The following is a 16673-nucleotide window of genomic DNA, read 5'->3' as shown; positions in this document are numbered from 1 at the left end:
TGAACTTGCCTTATCTTTGTATCACCAGCTAGTAAGCATTCAGTAACTGCAATTTATTTATTTTAATATTGAGTTACTTTTGTTTAAAAGGGACATTTCTAGGTTATTAAACAAAAGTTCCTAAAAAGCCTTTCATAAAAATTTAAAGAGTAGATGTGAGGTCTAGAAAATTTAATAATATTTATGGAATAGTCAGTCGGTGATTCATCAGTTCATCAGCTAGAAATGTGGTGAGGAAATCCCAGAACTGAGATTCACTACAGCAACCAGAGTCTTGCCACACTTGAATTTAATAATTTAATTGCCACACAGTAATAATTCTTGGTACCCTAACATTTTTCTATTTAAAATGCACCTAAATAGATTTCCTCTCTATTCCCTGCCTTTTTCTCTTTAAGCCCCAGCTTAAGATCTTGGTCCACCATAGCTGACATTCATGGCCTACCATTCACCTGGTACCTACATACTACCTTGGGCAAGTATGAATCTTCTTATATTTGTGCCTTATATCCACAACCAGATCAGTCAGGATCTCCTTCTTTGAATACTGTCTTAGTTCAGGCTGCTGTGACAGAATACCATAGATTCAGTGGCTTATAAACAACAGAAATTTATTTCTCACAGTTCTGAAGGCTGGAAGTCCAAGATCAGGGTGTCAGCATGGTCAAGTCCTGGTGAGGGTTCTCATCTGGATTGCAGATTGCTGACTTCATATCCTCCCACAGTGAAGAGCAGAGAGAGGAAGCAATCTCTCTCATGATTCTTATAAGGGCACTAATTTCATTCATGAGGATGCTGCCCTCATAACCTCATCTAATCCTAATTACCTCCCAAAGGTCCTACCTCCTAATACCATCACATTGCAGGGAGGGAGTAGGGGTTTAACATACAAATTTGGGGTGGGGGAACACACAATTCAGTCTATAACAAAGGTCTAAGACCAAGCTAGGGCTCTGCATACATGGGGTGTCCATGATACAATCTATTGTATCAGAAAAATGAGGGCACTGTACAGATAATCTTTAGACTCCTTAGTGGTAGTCATGAAAAACCTAATATAATGTTGCAGAAGGGTAAAATAATTTAACATAAACAAGTGAGAATGTATACAATATTTAGAACATTCTGAAATGTTAAGGCTAGAATTTTCTTGAGTTACATAATTCTTTTTTCTAAATTTTTGGGATAATCACAAAAATTATCCTTCTCTCAAGAGTGAGGACTAAAGAAGTGGGAAAGAAAGATATTACAATGTAAAATAGATTAAAATTAAAGTAAAATTAAAGTGAAAACAAACATATCAAAATTCTAGCAGTGGTTATTTCTATGTGCTACAGTTCTGGGTAATTTTGATTTTTTTCTTTGCATCTTTGTGTATTTTCCACATTCTCTACAATGAACATGTGACTCTGATAAGCAGAAAGAAACTCCAAGAAGCTTTAAAATAAAGGTAAAGATGAGGTCAAATATTTCCAAGTATTTGAGGAGAGACATATCAGGGTGTTTCTAGCATCAGTTGGTGATTGCCATAACATCATATTATATCCTGTGAATTCCCAAGAAGGGCATGTGGTCACACAAATCATATAAGAAATATAATTTTCCATGGGCTGAATGGATTGATTATGCCAATGGTGCTGGGGATAATGAATAACTAGGAGAATGTTTAAGTGTTATTGATAATTTGGGGGAATGTGAGAGAGGCATTGTTCAGGATCCCAAGGTCGGTGCTTGAGGTAATAGGCCTCTACTGAAAGGCTGTGAGTACAAAAAGAAACTGATGACAACAGGACAGGGAGAACCGGGAGACTCTAAACCCAGGATAGGGGCTGCCCAGACATGTTCTATAGGGCAAGACCAGTGTCTACAGGGAAGACACTGGTAAGAGTCTGAGATAAGAGACTTCCAGAAAGAGAGTTCTAACCTAAACTCAAAATACTGTGGGACAAGGGGTAAAGGATGAAGCATAGAAGCAGCAAGGATGAGTAAAAAGGGCCAAAAGAGGCTCCACAGGCTAGGAAAGGGCATTCAGAAGTTTCTAGAAGGGCCTGGGCTGTGATTAATGAAGTCCAAGCTTAAGAGAGAAATATGAGGCTGAATTTGAAATTAACTCCCACTCGTGAAAATTTCAGTTCTTGCATATGAATTCAACTGTAACACCAGAGATGGTGAGAAAAAAAGGGTGGGAAGGCTATGGAGTCCAGAGGCACTGTGATTAATGGTGTACATCTCACCCCCGAGCTTGAAGGATATTGGTGGAAATCTGAAAAAAGACAGTGCAAAACAGAGGGAAAGGAAACCAATGATCTGCCCTCCTTTGCCCCAGTGTGTTCAATGTAGTTTCTTTGAACCACATTAGGTAAAAAATTAAGGCTGAATTCCTAAGGCTTGGGCCAGGGCTGACAGCTCAAATGCCAACATGGGCCAGACAAGTAACATAAATAAATGAAGTGGTCCAGTCCAGAGAGGTACACAGTGTAGGTAAGAGGCTGTCATGCTCTGTCTGAAGGGACAGCTGCAGAAATGTGGGCCTAGGGTTGCCAAATCTTCTGAGTTTTCAAGAAAAGCCAGATATCTGGATTTCTCTGTGAAATCTTCTATTGTTAGTAACTAATTAAATTTCTTTAAAAAACCATTAAGTAGATCAAAGAAAACATATATGGGGAGGAATGTGGTGCCTGCAGGCTAGTTTGTGATCTTTTCTCTGGACTGCTTCTTCAGTACAATTGCAACTTCAGTTAAGGAATGGATTTAAACATGACATGCTATCTTGAAGGCACGCAAATATCTGATCTTTGGCCAGTCCTGAGAATACTAGGAACACTCGAGTGGCAAAAGAAACGTGTATAATGGAACTCTTCACAGCTAATATTCTTCACCTTGAGGAGAATATTACACAAGTTTAAGTAAGCCTAATGTCCAGAAGTACAAAGAACAACATATAGAATTTGGGAAGAAGTTAAGTGTGGGCCAGAGTCAACGCCTGAAAACACTTGTATGCAATTTACTTTGATTCTAGTAGGAAGCTGTATTTGAATACTGCAGAACAAAACCTGGTCCTGAGGGGCAATTTTATTAAATGATACAGACTCAGCATGAGCTACAGCAGTGACCAGAGAATTGATTAGTTAGGGTTTCTGTGACTGGATACATTTCCAGGTAAGAGAGATATTATAGTGAAAACAAATATCCACGTCCCAAGTGGATGGAAAGCTCAAGATTGCTTTGTTTCAGATTAGAAAAATAAAAGTGCTTAAGTGTAGACCCCTAAATGCTCAGGGGAGTGAGAGAATTTAACAGGATTCTTACTATCTGTACCAGGTTGATTAGTGTGTCTCCCCTTCTCCCTCCAGTCATGTTCACTGAGAAGCTGTGAATATGGCTTTATTTGGAAATACGGTTTTTGCAGATGTAAACAAGATGAGGTCATACTGGATGAGGGTGGGCCCTAATCCAATGATTGGTGTCCTTATAAGAAGAGGGAATTTGGACACAGACACACATTGAGGGAAGACCACCATACGAAGACAGAAGCAGATTTTGGAGTTACCACTACCACCCCCAAAGAATGCTGAGGACTACTGGCATCCATCAGATGCTACAAGAGTCAAGGAAGGATTCTTCCCTAGAGCCTGTGGAGGAAGAGGCAAGGCCCTGCTGGCACCGTGATTTTAGCCTTCTACCCTCCAGAACTGTGAGAGAATAAATTTCTGTTGTTATAAACCACCCAGTTTGTGATAATTTGTTACCAGAGACCTAGAAAACTTTTTTTTTTTCAAGCCACTTCTGGAATGGAAGGCTTGCTGTGGTGAATTATACAATGACTTACAATTATGCCCCAAACTGGAGCAATATGTAGGGTATAAGAGATAAAGGCACAGGAAGCATTCTGTCAACAGAGCATGAAAACCCTCGTTTTTGGAGAGAATGGAAATAAAAAATAATGACCACTAACCAAATGGAGAGCAAGAGAACTTCCAATTCCAGTGGTGTTATACATAGCATTTATCCCAGAGTTGAACTAAATTTAATTTCATTTAGGGGAAATTATACATTACAGATTTTAAAAATTCCAGTCATCTTTTCCTTGCCCAACTTAGTTTCCTTTCTGTGAAATAAAACCAAGCCCTAGAAAATAACTACAAGACACTTTAGGTTCTTCATATATCTAAAGAACAAGATTAATAAGTAAGTTATTTATAACTTTGTCCCACTCCATATGCAGAAAGCTTTCCTAATACACACTTACATGATTGTTGGGGGGTGGTGACTTTCATTTTTGCCTTTGTAAAAATTTAAAATATAGTTATTTTAAAATCTGGTTATAGAAATAAACATAGCATTGATTTATCCACGGGTTCTCGGTGTTAATACTTTTTCTTTGGTTTTATGTCTTCATGTCTTAGACCTCTTTTCTCATACCAGCCTGTAATTGCTAGTCTAAGCCTAGAGAAAGGAAGGAGAGGCTTCATCTGTCTCACTTAGAAGTTCCATTAATAAAGCCACAATAACAAACGATGCCATAAGGCCTATTGTCCAGCTGGATGCACTCAGTTTTAGACGGATACATACACACATTCACATAACACCACCAACTATCATTACCACCACCACCCAGACCTTGGACCAAAAGCCTCCCCTACAATTTTGTACATATTAATGAATTTCTTTTAAAAGTGCTGTTCATTAGGAAGGGTACTGCTCTATATCATTTTTGTATGATTTCTAGACTACAGATGTCTGCTCATGCAAAACTCCAATGGAGTACATTACTACAGCACATGTGTGCCATACTCAGTTACATACCAAGAAAGTTTAAACACATCTGCTCAATACAAGTGCATATCACATGGTCCTGGTCAGCTCTGTGGGAGCTGAACTCTCAGACCACAAGTTATGCCCATTGGTAGCCTGAATAACATGACAGATAACACATATATCATGATAGCATTATAGGTCATTTAAGGGTGTACACGTAAACTGCGTGTGTTTCCTGTGTGATATATTTTGTATTTATTATATATTTATAATATATATTCATGTATAAATACATAAAATATTTTATATTTCACATTATGAAAATGTCATTAAACACAATTTATATTTATAAATACATGATATATAAAATGTTAAATTATACATTTTTAATATAGAAAATGTATAATAAAATTATTTTTATTAGTCAATTTTGAAATAAAATTATTTACTACTCTTGTTTTAAAAGATTCTGGATTAGTCTAATTCCATAGCACACACTGAGGTATAAAAATGAGGTTTAAAAAATATATATATATATATTTTTTTGCGGTACGCGGGCCTCTCACTGTTGTGGTCTCTCCCGTTGCGGAGCATAGGCTCCGGACGCGCAGGCTCAGCGGCCATGGCTCACGGGCCCAGCCGCTCCGCGGCATGTGGGATCTTCCCGGACCGGGACACGAACCCGCGTCCCCTGCATCAGCAGGCGGACCCTCAACCACTGCGCCACCAGGGAAGCCCCTATCTTTTTTTTAAAATTAATTTTTATAGGAGAATAGTTGCTTTATAATGTTGCCTTAGTTTCTGCTATAAAGCAAAATGAATCAACTATACATATACATATATCCCCTCCCTTTTGGACCTCCTTCCCATTCAGGTTACTGCAGTGCATTAAGTAGAGTTCTCTGTGCTATACAGTATGTTCTCATTAGTTATCTACTTTATACATAGTATCAATAGTGTATATATGTCAATTCCAATCTCCCAATTCCTCCCACCCCACCTCTTCCCCCTTGGTATCCATATATTTGTTCTCTATGTCTGTGTCTCTATTTCTGCTTTGCAAATAGAATCATGTATACCAAAAACGAGCTTTTAAAAAAGATTCTGGATTATTCTAATTGCATAGCATATACTGAGGTATAAAGATGAGCTTTAAAAAACTGCAACAAAACACAAGGTGGGGAAAAAAATACTGGGGCTGACAGAGAACGATTATCCATTCACATTTCTGATTTGTGGAAAGAGTTTCATTGGTCTAAACAACTATTTTGATAATATGTAGATACGTGACAATTTAAAATTAAATTTACACTAATAAAATATCACTTATGTGTGTTCTCTATATTGAGGGTAGGCATAAGATTGTTTTCAAGAAAGGATCTTGCTGCCTAAAACATTTGAAAACAGTGAGTTTTGTGGAGGGCATTCCAGAGCTGACTTTGGACCAAATTCTGACTTCTGAACACTTTCATCCACAAGGAACCACCTCTATGCTCCAAGAAACAAGTCTCACAGAGGCATCTTCCTGGGTCACAGGTGATAATTTAACAAGACCTGGGTGGGGATAGGATTACAGAGACTTCTCTAAAAAAAAGGAAAATCATGAAAACGTGCCTGATCTAATTTGGATTTATCCATAAACAAATAAACATTCCACTTTAGCATTAAAACATGGTTAAAATCAGTTTTAAGAGATTTTACATTTTCATACAGAGCATTCACACAAATCTAATAAAGATATGACTTTCTCTGAAATTGCCCAAGCTCTCTGTCACTATAAGCTCTTAATACATTAGAAGGTGCTCAAGAAATGTTGGTAAATGAGTGAACAATTAAAAACCATTTGCTCCTGAACACTGCCCTATGATGCCCTTAATAAATTTATTCCACGGGATGAGTCTGGGTGATTAAAATAGCATGCTCTTTTTCACTTAGGCCAATAGGAAGCTTAGAGCTAAATTTGTGATTTACTTCTAACAACCATAAAGGACTATGTATTTCGGTTTCCCACTCTTATCTCTGGCTTTATATTCCAATTACTCCAATTGCCTCAACTAATTATTTTCTGTATCTCATGTGCTTTGGAAGTGAGGTAAAAATAGACTAATAAATAAAAAGAAGAATCTTTCTTAAAACAGTTAACACCTTACTAACCTCTCCTATAACACTGGGTGATTTTTTAAAAAGTTCTCCCCAAATTAACCCTTCTATCTTTGGTAAATTCTGGAAAACCCTAGGGTTTCATGGGAAAGTTAGAAAAGCAATGGCCTAACCTCTGATCTTTGTTGGGTCTGCTTGTCCCTCGAAAGGGGGGCTATTCCTCTGAGGCAGTACTAAATGAAACAAGAGATTGGTCTGTTTGCTATTTCCCACTGGATTTAGACATCAACTTTATTTTGGCCTAACGAATTTATGCCTAATTTTTTTTTCCTATGCTCTTTTATTCTCTTCAAGACATAATCCATTTAGGTTTGAAAACAGTCTATTGTGTGTGTGGTAACTTTCATTCCAAGACACAAACAAAAGTGCTTTTCAACAACTGTCCATGTCTATATTTAAGCAATTAGTTTAGACCATCATGTCAAGCCTTATACAATTCCACACAACAGATCTTTAAAGAGTAAAATACAATTTAAGAAGCTGAAAGTAAGTTTAACTTTTTAGGAGAAGAACCTGGGGCTAGACAGGAAATTCTGGAATCCCAGTCTTTGTCCATGTACAGGAGTTAAGAAACATAAAACCCACCTGGACTTGAAGGCTTCCTTCAGCTGAGGTGTCAACAGAGTGAAATGGATTCCTGACTTGGGTTTTGTTTTCTCTCTCTAAATGGCAGTCCAAAAAAATAGTGTAAGGAATAACCTGGCACCTCTTTTGCCATGCGTAGTTTCTCTCCTCACACCCCGTGCTGGGATGTGTCACCATAACTTTGCACCCACATTTATGTCTTCGGGGTGGCCCCTGAAATGCAGTGAGCTAGCTGTGCTGGCAGCTTGCTCTGGTTAGCTGCGGCTGCCGGGAAGAGTGGGCTCCACTCTCCCTTCCTCCTCTTCTCCCCCTCCTCCCCTCCTCCCAAACAAATGCGTCACCTGGCTGCCACACTGGAGTGGTTGCGACGCGAAGGGTCTGAGGGTGAGGGAAGGGGAGAAATCACAGGGGCCATGTGACTAAAGCACAGCCAAACAGGGATGAATAAGTGAGCTGACTTTAACTCTGCTGCTAGTTTTCCTGGTAAAATCGAGACCATGGAAGAAGGTATGTGGTCCAGACTTGTCTGTCCCCTTCCGTGAGGGCTGTTTAGCAGAGCTTGGGATCCTGTCGTTTGAGAGGAGGACAGGACAAGAATGGAGGAAGATGATGCAAACAAAAGTGGACTTGGACTGTGGCTAGGTGGTCCATACATCCCAGTTTGCCTGAGATAGTTCTGTATTATTGTGTCCCCTTTTACTCTCAAAAGCTCTGACCCAGTGTCTCTTAAGAGGGTATACTTATGCTGCAGGGGGACAATTCTTCCTTTCAGGAGACTGCTTTGCTCACTGTAGACAACTTAGCAGACCTACCTCTGTCCCCTAAATGGCAGCAGCATACCTCCCTCCACCCTATCAGTTTTTGCCCACCCTGTCATTCTGACAAGCATAAACGTCCTCCCTCTTTTCAAGGGCCTTCTGGGGACAGTAGTAAAGCCCTGATGCAGAGCCACTGAATGTTCTCTCAGTGAAGAATGAGTAAGGTGAGGCTAAGAGAAGTGAAATGATTTGATTAAGGTCATTGCTAGAAAATGGCCCAGGAATGAACTGTTTCTTGGTTTTATATACTGTGCTCTTTTCAGGACAAAACTCTATTGTCCCATGGCACACCTATAGTTGAATCACTGTCGGCAGAGGCCCAAACTGCAGGGAAAGAATACACATGTGGTAATACTAGTGTTTTATTTGTGACCACTTACTCATATGTAGTCAGTAGCTTCATAACCCTTGCTAGTTACAGAGGTGATCAATAATAATGGTATTTTTCAAGAGGACTTGATGCTTTAGATTTTTAAACATATAATATTTGGAGCTAAGTCATAAAAGCTTTCCAGAAAAGGAGAGTAGTGTTGTCATTATTTTTTAAATAAATGAAGCTTAAAGAGGGATTAACAGCTAACAACAGTGGCACCAACAAATATGCTTTTGAAGAATCTTTTATTCAAGGAATTAAAAATCTTTTTTTTCTTCTAAAAATGTTTAGGATATGGTATTCTCAAACGAAGCCAATAACAACACCTTGCCTCCTATAGTTCTTATTAGTTTCACTTCCTTAATAAGCTTTAATCCTGAAAATAACCCTAGGAGGCAGGCAGAGAAGGTATTATTCCCATTCTACTGACTGAGAAATTTTAGTGGCTTGCTAGAGGGTTGGACCTCTGGTCCAGTATTCTTATGTTATGTCTTGGAAACTCAAGTCAGGAGCACTGTTGAGAGTCAACTATTACACTTACTTAAATAATTCTGCCTCTTTCTCCAGCATTTAGGAGAAAAATATTATTTTTTCCTCCACATAATTACTCATGGTCATTTATAGTTGCTAACAGCAGGACTCCTGAACCATGGGGAACGGGCACAGAGTCACTTGCACACTCACCACTCACTGAGGACTTACTTTGCGTCAGGCCCTGGCTGAGGCACTGAGGCTTCAAAGGCTCATCAGACCCGGCCTTGCCTTTGATGGGTTCAAAAATATCTTGAGCACCTTTAGTAATTTTGATCAGAGCTAACTCACTTCTATTACCTTGAGCAGATATGGCCAAACGGTTCACTGTGATTGACTGGTTGTGCCCAGGCCAGGATCCTTCCCTGGGATGCCAAAGTGACCCCCCTCTTTCACTAAGCCCTCCCCTCACAAAAACCCTCAACAACAACCAACTGTAACATCAACCCCAAACCCTGGGGACACAGCCTTTGTGTAGACAAGTTCTAGAAATAAACCGATGGTGCACCAGTCGGACTACTACAGCTACACTAAAAAAAAAAAAAGGCTGTTTACTTTGGTTTTGGTGATGACACTGAGAAGTACAATCTGACACTTTTATCTACACTGCCAAAGAACAATAATTTTCAATTTCTCTTTTTTAGACACATTTGTGGCAGGAGGAGGAGTGGAGTGCCTAGAACTAGGCTTCTATACAACTCTAAAGTAGCTACTGGGATCTAAATTGCTGTAATATTCTCTTCGAGCAGTTTCAAATATTCTAGAGATTAAATTCATAGGCTTATCAGTACCCTGGAGATTTGATTAACTTGTTACTGTGAATACAGATAACTGTGCAGCTTTGGGGGGAAGCCCCCACGTCATAGAGCCTCACCACCCCCTAGCCTCTCCCTTCCCTCTTCTTAATAAATAAATAAATAAAGCACGCATGTGGCAAATATGTTTCTATTTTTCCACCAAGAACAGATGTGACAGCTTCTTCCCCTTCTCTTCTCTCATCCTCCCCAGCTCCGTCTTCCTCCCTCCCTACCAAATGACCTCATCCCTGCGCAGAAAGGACACCAGCTGCAGGGAGGGTCTGCTCCACCAAGCGGGATCATTATCACCATTAGTAGCGCCAAGAAGCCCAGACGGCCTTGTCCACATGTGCAGTGTGTTATAGCTCTGCAGTCTCCCCACATCCACAACCAGGCTGCTGTCTGGAAATGGAAAGGCTTTGCCTTCCTGAAAATAATGTTATCAAAAGACTGTTTAGATATTTCTTAACAAATCCATCAGTGACTGTAGCAACAATAAGAACCTGCCAAGATGATGAACCTGGTGGCAGCCTCAAAAGTCATTTGAGTACAAAACTCCCATTTAAGAAAAGTGAAGACACGTGATTTTTCAGGGTGAGAATTGTAAGAGCTAGTTTGCAAGAGGAGGGCTGCCTAGAAAATAAAAATTAGAAAAAAAAAATTCTAACATACCGGCAAAGTAAAAGCTAATGTTATGATCTCTATTTTTACAGGCGTATCCCTATAGATTCACGTTCATTTCTTCATGCACTCATTCACTCTTCTCCACTCTCCTGTCTGCCAGTTAGTGCCAACTCATTCCAGAGAACGAGGCTGTGAGGTTTTATCAGACGTATTAATAATAGCAATTACCATACACAGAGTGCCTACTATGAGCTGGACACAGGGCTATATGCTAAATGCATGCCTCTCAACCACTTTGCACAGAGAGATCATCACTTCCATGCTACAGATGAGACAACTGAGGCTCAGTCAGAGAGGCTTCCCGGGCCCTCTTCTAGAAGCATGCACTCTTCCTAGGTGGTCTCGTCCATACTAATAGCTTTAAATATCATCTATAAGCTGTTATCCAATTTATATCTCCAGCCTAGACATCTCTTCTGAGCTCTAAATATATTCTTATAATTACCTGCATGACATCTTCATTTGGATGAATTACAAGCATCTTAGATCAAAAAAGTCCAAAACTGAACATGGGATCTACTCTTGCCCCCTACCCCCATCCCACCTCACCCTCAGGCTAGGCTCTTCTTCAAAAGTTTTCACATCAGGAAGTAGCACCTCATGTCAGAAACTGGAAGTCATCAGTGACACCCTCTTCTTATGCAATGCCACCAAACCAGGGAGTCACTGAGTCTGGTAAACTCTACCTCCTAAATCTGTCTTGAATCCATCTATTTCTCCATTCACTGCTACCATCGTCTCTCACCTGGAAAATGTCATTAGCCTCACTGGTTTCCTTCTTGCACTCCTCTAATCCACTGTGTGATGAGATAAAAAAATTAAAGTCAAACCTGAATATAATCATGTTTATACCCCACCGCCCCCCCTGCAAAAAACCTTTCAATGGTTACTCATTGCTATTAGAAAAGACCAAAACTTTTGTCAGTGCCTACAAGGCCCTGCTTAATCTTGCCGCCCGCCACCCCCACCTACTTCTGTAATTTTCCACTTTCCTCTCATTCACTGGGCTCTAGTTTAGCTTGCCTTCTCTCATTCCTCTTTTGCACCAAGTTCCTTCTTGACTCTGGTCTTGGAGGCCTGGCCTTCAGCCTGTGATGCTCTTACACTTCTTCTTTGTCTGGCTAACTCCTACCTAATCTTTGAGCCTCAGGTTAAACATTATTTAACAAAATAGTCTTCTCTGTTCCTTTGATTCAATTAAATTCCACATGTGTTTCTTCTTCTATATTTACTATGGTTGAAATATGTATTTGAATGCTTGTTTTTCTTTGGCTTCCCCAAGTGGAGATAAACTCGATGAGGTAAAGAAAAGCCATGTCTGTCTTGTAAACAACTGTATTTATCATGCCCAGCATAATGTCTGGAACATAGAAGATGCTCAATCAATACCTGTTAAATGAATAAATGAGGCAAGTAACCTGCTCAAGGTCACAGGATTTGAACTCAAATCTGTCTGTCCTAAAGCACATTCTCTTTTAAAATCTTGCAAAGCAGAAAAGAGTACTTTATAAATTCAACATATCATAATCAATTTTAGGGATGTAAATTTCCCAAGTCTCAAAGTTCTGATTGACTGAAATGGATGGATGGATGGATGGATGGATGGTTAGATGGTTGAAAGGAATGGGGTCTGGGAGTATGGTGGGATTGGGAGGAACCTATCTCCCATAGTATATGTGACATAAAAACATCTACTGGCCTGCATGAGAAGTCATAATAGAGAAATGAGAGTATGGATGAGAGAGAGTAGATATTAGAGATTGCTGAGCTGCTACAAGCCTGAACAAAATAAGATTTAAAAACCAAGGAAACGTGGGCTTCCCTGATGGCGCAGTGGTTGAGAGTCCGCCTGCCGACGCAGGGGACGCGGGTTCGTGCCCCGGTCCGGGAAGATCCCACATGCCGCAGAGCGGCTAGGCCCGTGAGCCATGGCCACTGAGCCTGCGCTCCGCAACGGGAGAGGCCACAACAGTGAGAGGCCCGCGTACCGCAGAAAAAACAACCCCCAAAACAAGGAAACAAATCTTTAATATGGCTGAAAAGAGTAAAGGCAAAGAGATTTTGAAAAGCCAAGATATCATCTTTTATGGGGGAAGAAAAATTACTGAAGGTGGTTTTTGCATATATCTTCTCTCCTTCCTCGTGTGTGTGTGTAGGGTGTGGTACAAATAGTGAAGACTCGGGTGAAGGATGGACTACTGGGAATACCTGAAAAAGGCTTCTTTGAGCTTTGAGGACTGGGGAGTAATTTTTTTCCATCTGAGGCCTAGGATATTTGCCTCCATCAGTACTATTCTAAAAACATTCTCTGCTGGGTAGTCTGTCATTGACCCTCAGATGGAGTGAGGAGAGATGAGTACAGAAGAGTCTGATCAGCACAGGCTAAGTTAGGCCCTTATTCCTTGATTCTGTTCATGCCGTCCAGTTTTCTTGTAAAAAAGTGCAGGACTTCACATTTTCCGACAATGAATGTGGACTTGTTACATTTGCCCTAGTTGTCAAGGTCTGGGAACTTTGGCTTTGTTCCTCTCCTTCAATCCATTTATTTTCTTGAACTGTCCCAGCTTCTCACAAGTTCTCAATTATTAGGAACTTTAAAAAGTTTATTTCTCGTGTTTGTGTGGATGAAATGGTGATAACAATTAGGTGATCAGCTTTTCCGCAAAAGAAAAAAAACCCAAAAAAACAAAAGCCACTTTTCTACTTCCCTCTCATGTTCTCCATAAAAGGCAACAAAACTCTTCAGTAAATTCAGTATCATGCAACATGGTTGGAACTGTTCTAATTACATAATCTGGTTAATAGTGCCTGAACCACACAAAGAGTACCAATTTTCAAAGAATTGAAATAAAATACACTTAGTAGGAAAATGATACAGGACTCTAACATCTTTCTTTGATGAATCAGAAGGTGCACAAGGATCTTGTAGTTTTGAACATTTTGATCATTTGATTGCATGATGGTGCTTAGGGGCTGGCTAATGAAACATTAGATAACAGAGTTCACAGTATCTATTATTGGCGGGTCACAGAGCCAACTGTATTTTTTTACTAGCTGGTTTTCTATTAGAATACAAAAAAATGAAGCTTCACATTGAGTTTGACATTTATGGTGCTAAGTTCTGCGATCAGATAATTCTGTTTGTTTCAAAGCTTTGGGGGTGTTTTCTGATTTCAGTTACTAATTTTTTTCCTCCAGTGTCATAAGTTTTGCCCTTTTCAGCTCCTTTAATACTTAATAGTAACTTTAAAGACAAAGGTCTAACATTTCTATTGATCTCACAACATTATAGGAAAGGATCAAGATCCTGAACTTATGGCAAAAGAAAAAGGGACGCAGAAGAGACCTATGTTAGAGGAAGAGGAGTGACAAAGACAATGTAACAGAGAACAGAGGAAGGAATGGCTCATGCCCTCACAGTTCACGAGCAGCAGGCTGTGCCTTTCTGTTCAATCTTTCCACGGCCATTATTTTAAAAATCAAATTGTAGTGGGGCCAGCATATGAGCGACTATCATTTTGAAAGAAGAAAAAGCTGAGAGAAACCAAGGCACAAAGTGAATTATTCTTTCCCTGAATTTTACAGTTTAAAAAGATCCCCAGTAGACCTAAAACCATGTCATGTAGCCATAAAATACTCCATTTCACCCCATAGCTGGGCTGTCTGCACTCATTCCCCACTCCCCAAAATGAATGCATACAACAAATTCTATTATTTTTTTTTTGTAGGGCAATTGTTGATTAATGAATCATCTTTCCTGTAATTTTTATTTTTTGTAGACTTAGTTTGGCTAGGTTCCCTGGCATTCCTGTTGCGGTACGTAATGGAAAATTTGACCTCACACTCTTTGCTTTTTTGTAACATCACAAAACACTGATATAAGAGGGTTACAAAAAAGTAGCTTGGAAATGAAGGGATGCACAGAAAAAAAAAAAAAAGCTCAGTGTGGAAAGGAACAAAGATACATTAAATCATCTGGAAAGTAAATATTTAGCTTCATAGACATGAAGTTACATTTATCTTCAAGAACAGCTCATTTGTTACAGCTTAGGATGTCACAGTGTTTCCATCATAATTCTGCTTTTCTAAAGAGATTATAAACCAGACACTAAAAAGCCATTCTCAAAATTAATTTGGAACACAGGCAGACCATTTTGTAGATCCTATAAGTTCTTCCCAAAATGGTGATTTAGAGAGAGGCGGACAGAATAAAGGTGTCAGTAAGTGATTTCTTGCATTTACTCATATCTGAGTTGAAATAAAAGCTTGGCAATCACCCTTCTGTGATCACATCCAAGAGTCTATGGAAAATGTAACAGGTCATACAGAGTCAACTTTAGTACTGTGAAACTTGGGGTTTGGCAGTAGAGACATGTTTTAGGACAGGTCTGTCAGCAGAATTCATAGTAGAATGAACAAAATGGTTGTTAAAACTGTCTTTTTACATTTTAAAATAATGAGACTATACTTTCTAAGATGAGACTATACTCTCTTCCCAAAGGCAAAAGAATCATTTCTTTAAATGCATAATCCAGACTCAAGAGGACACTGACCCAGCCACTGACTTTGACCTGAGAAATTTATCAACTTGACCACAATGGGAAGAGTCCCATATAGCTCCAGCACCAACCTCTCAAAATGCCACAGTGCCCTGGTATAGGGTATCCAAAGAGGTGTTTCATGATAACATAGCATGATGTGTATATTGTCAACCCTCACAGTCCCATGGTTGTCAGAATGCATATACAGAGTGTTCAGCTTATTAATCATCTAGATGTGCTGAAAAAAGGAAGAGGGGAAAGAGCAGATGCAGGGAAGGCTGTACAAATCACTACTTCATTACTCAGGCTGCTGGAAAATGTGCAGATGTTTCTTGATGTTACCTAAGTTGTTTCCAAAACCACTGTCACATCTATGTACTCTTCCCTATAAAAATGCAGCATTATTAACTGGAACTATACAAATAATTCTCAGTGGAAAAAGCTTTAATATGCCACTTATGGGCTGGATGAGTAGTCTTTATTTGAATAATGTTTTGTTGTTGTTGTTTTTTAGAAGAGGGAGTTAAACAGGAGAACCATGAAGTATGCAAATAAGCCACAAGAGAAGAGTTTCTCTTTGTTCAATTTTGTGTTGTAAGTGGTAACAGATGGCTACCTATTCCAAAGACTGTCATAGGTTCCTACTTCTCACTGACTTTGGCAGGTATAGGAAAAAAAAAAGAAGTATTCAGACAGCTTGGAGTAATTCTATTTATCCACTTATAAAATGCAGGTGGACTGATAAAGAAAGCTTTTAACTACAAAGAGAACCATTAGGGAAAAAATTATTATGTGCCATTTAATATCCTGTTTAAGGGAAGTATGAAATCTTGGTCAAAAATAATTGGTGGGGCTTCCCTGGTGGCACAGTGGTTGAGAGTCTGCCTGCCAATGCAGGGAACACGGGTTTGTGTCCCAGTCCGGGGGGATCCCGCATGCCGCGGAGTGGCTGGGCCCGTGAGCCATAGCCACTGAGCCTGCGCTCCGCAACGGGAGAGGCCACAACAGTGAGAGGCCTGTGTACCGCAAAAAAAAAAAAAAAAAAAAAAAAAAATTGGTGATATATAAAAATATCAACTCCAGGGAGTATGTTCTTCTAGATTCTTTTGGATTCCTAAAAATTTTCTAGGTCTTATTTGGTTTCTGGCTTCCCTGATTTACTTACACTAATCTTACATTAATTTGAAATAAATTTTACCCTTCTACTTCCCATAGGGTATTAAACCATATTGGTATTCTGGTAGAACTCCATTTAAATCAGCTTTATACTTTTCAGCTCTTTCTCCTTAGGCAAAAAATTTTGTGTGCATGTGTACCTTTTCAGAGACATTTCATTCATATGCAGGCAAAAACATATACTGTATACATATATTCTTTCCTCCTTTTATTATATGTGAATGGTAGCATTCAATATACACTGTTCTGT

The 16673-nt window shown here is 39.4% G+C and overlaps 2 protein-coding genes across 3 annotated transcripts in view; one reads left to right on the top strand and one right to left on the bottom strand.

Annotated features, from left to right (window-relative positions):
- Positions 1–16673, bottom strand: part of CMSS1 (cms1 ribosomal small subunit homolog) — a 384701-nt gene that overhangs the window by 129374 nt on the left and 238654 nt on the right. The window contains exon 1 of one of the 2 annotated variants that reach the window (XM_024759252.1): positions 7504–7532. The exons of the other annotated variant lie outside the window; for it this stretch is intronic. The gene's annotated coding sequence lies outside the window, so the exon portion shown is untranslated. Of the gene's footprint in view, positions 1–7503; positions 7533–16673 lie in introns of those variants that run through there. 2 annotated transcript variants of the gene reach the window in all.
- The window catches only part of FILIP1L (filamin A interacting protein 1 like), a 287787-nt gene that overhangs the window by 58120 nt on the left and 212994 nt on the right, over positions 1–16673 (top strand). The gene's annotated exons all lie outside the window — the stretch shown is intronic.

Source organism: Neophocaena asiaeorientalis, unplaced genomic scaffold, assembly GCF_003031525.2.
Source record: "Neophocaena asiaeorientalis asiaeorientalis breed wild unplaced genomic scaffold, Neophocaena_asiaeorientalis_V1.1 scaffold197, whole genome shotgun sequence".
NCBI lineage: Eukaryota > Metazoa > Chordata > Mammalia > Artiodactyla > Phocoenidae > Neophocaena > Neophocaena asiaeorientalis.
The sequence above is the reverse complement of the archived record's forward strand: the minus strand, read 5'-3'. Positions and strand labels throughout refer to the sequence as shown.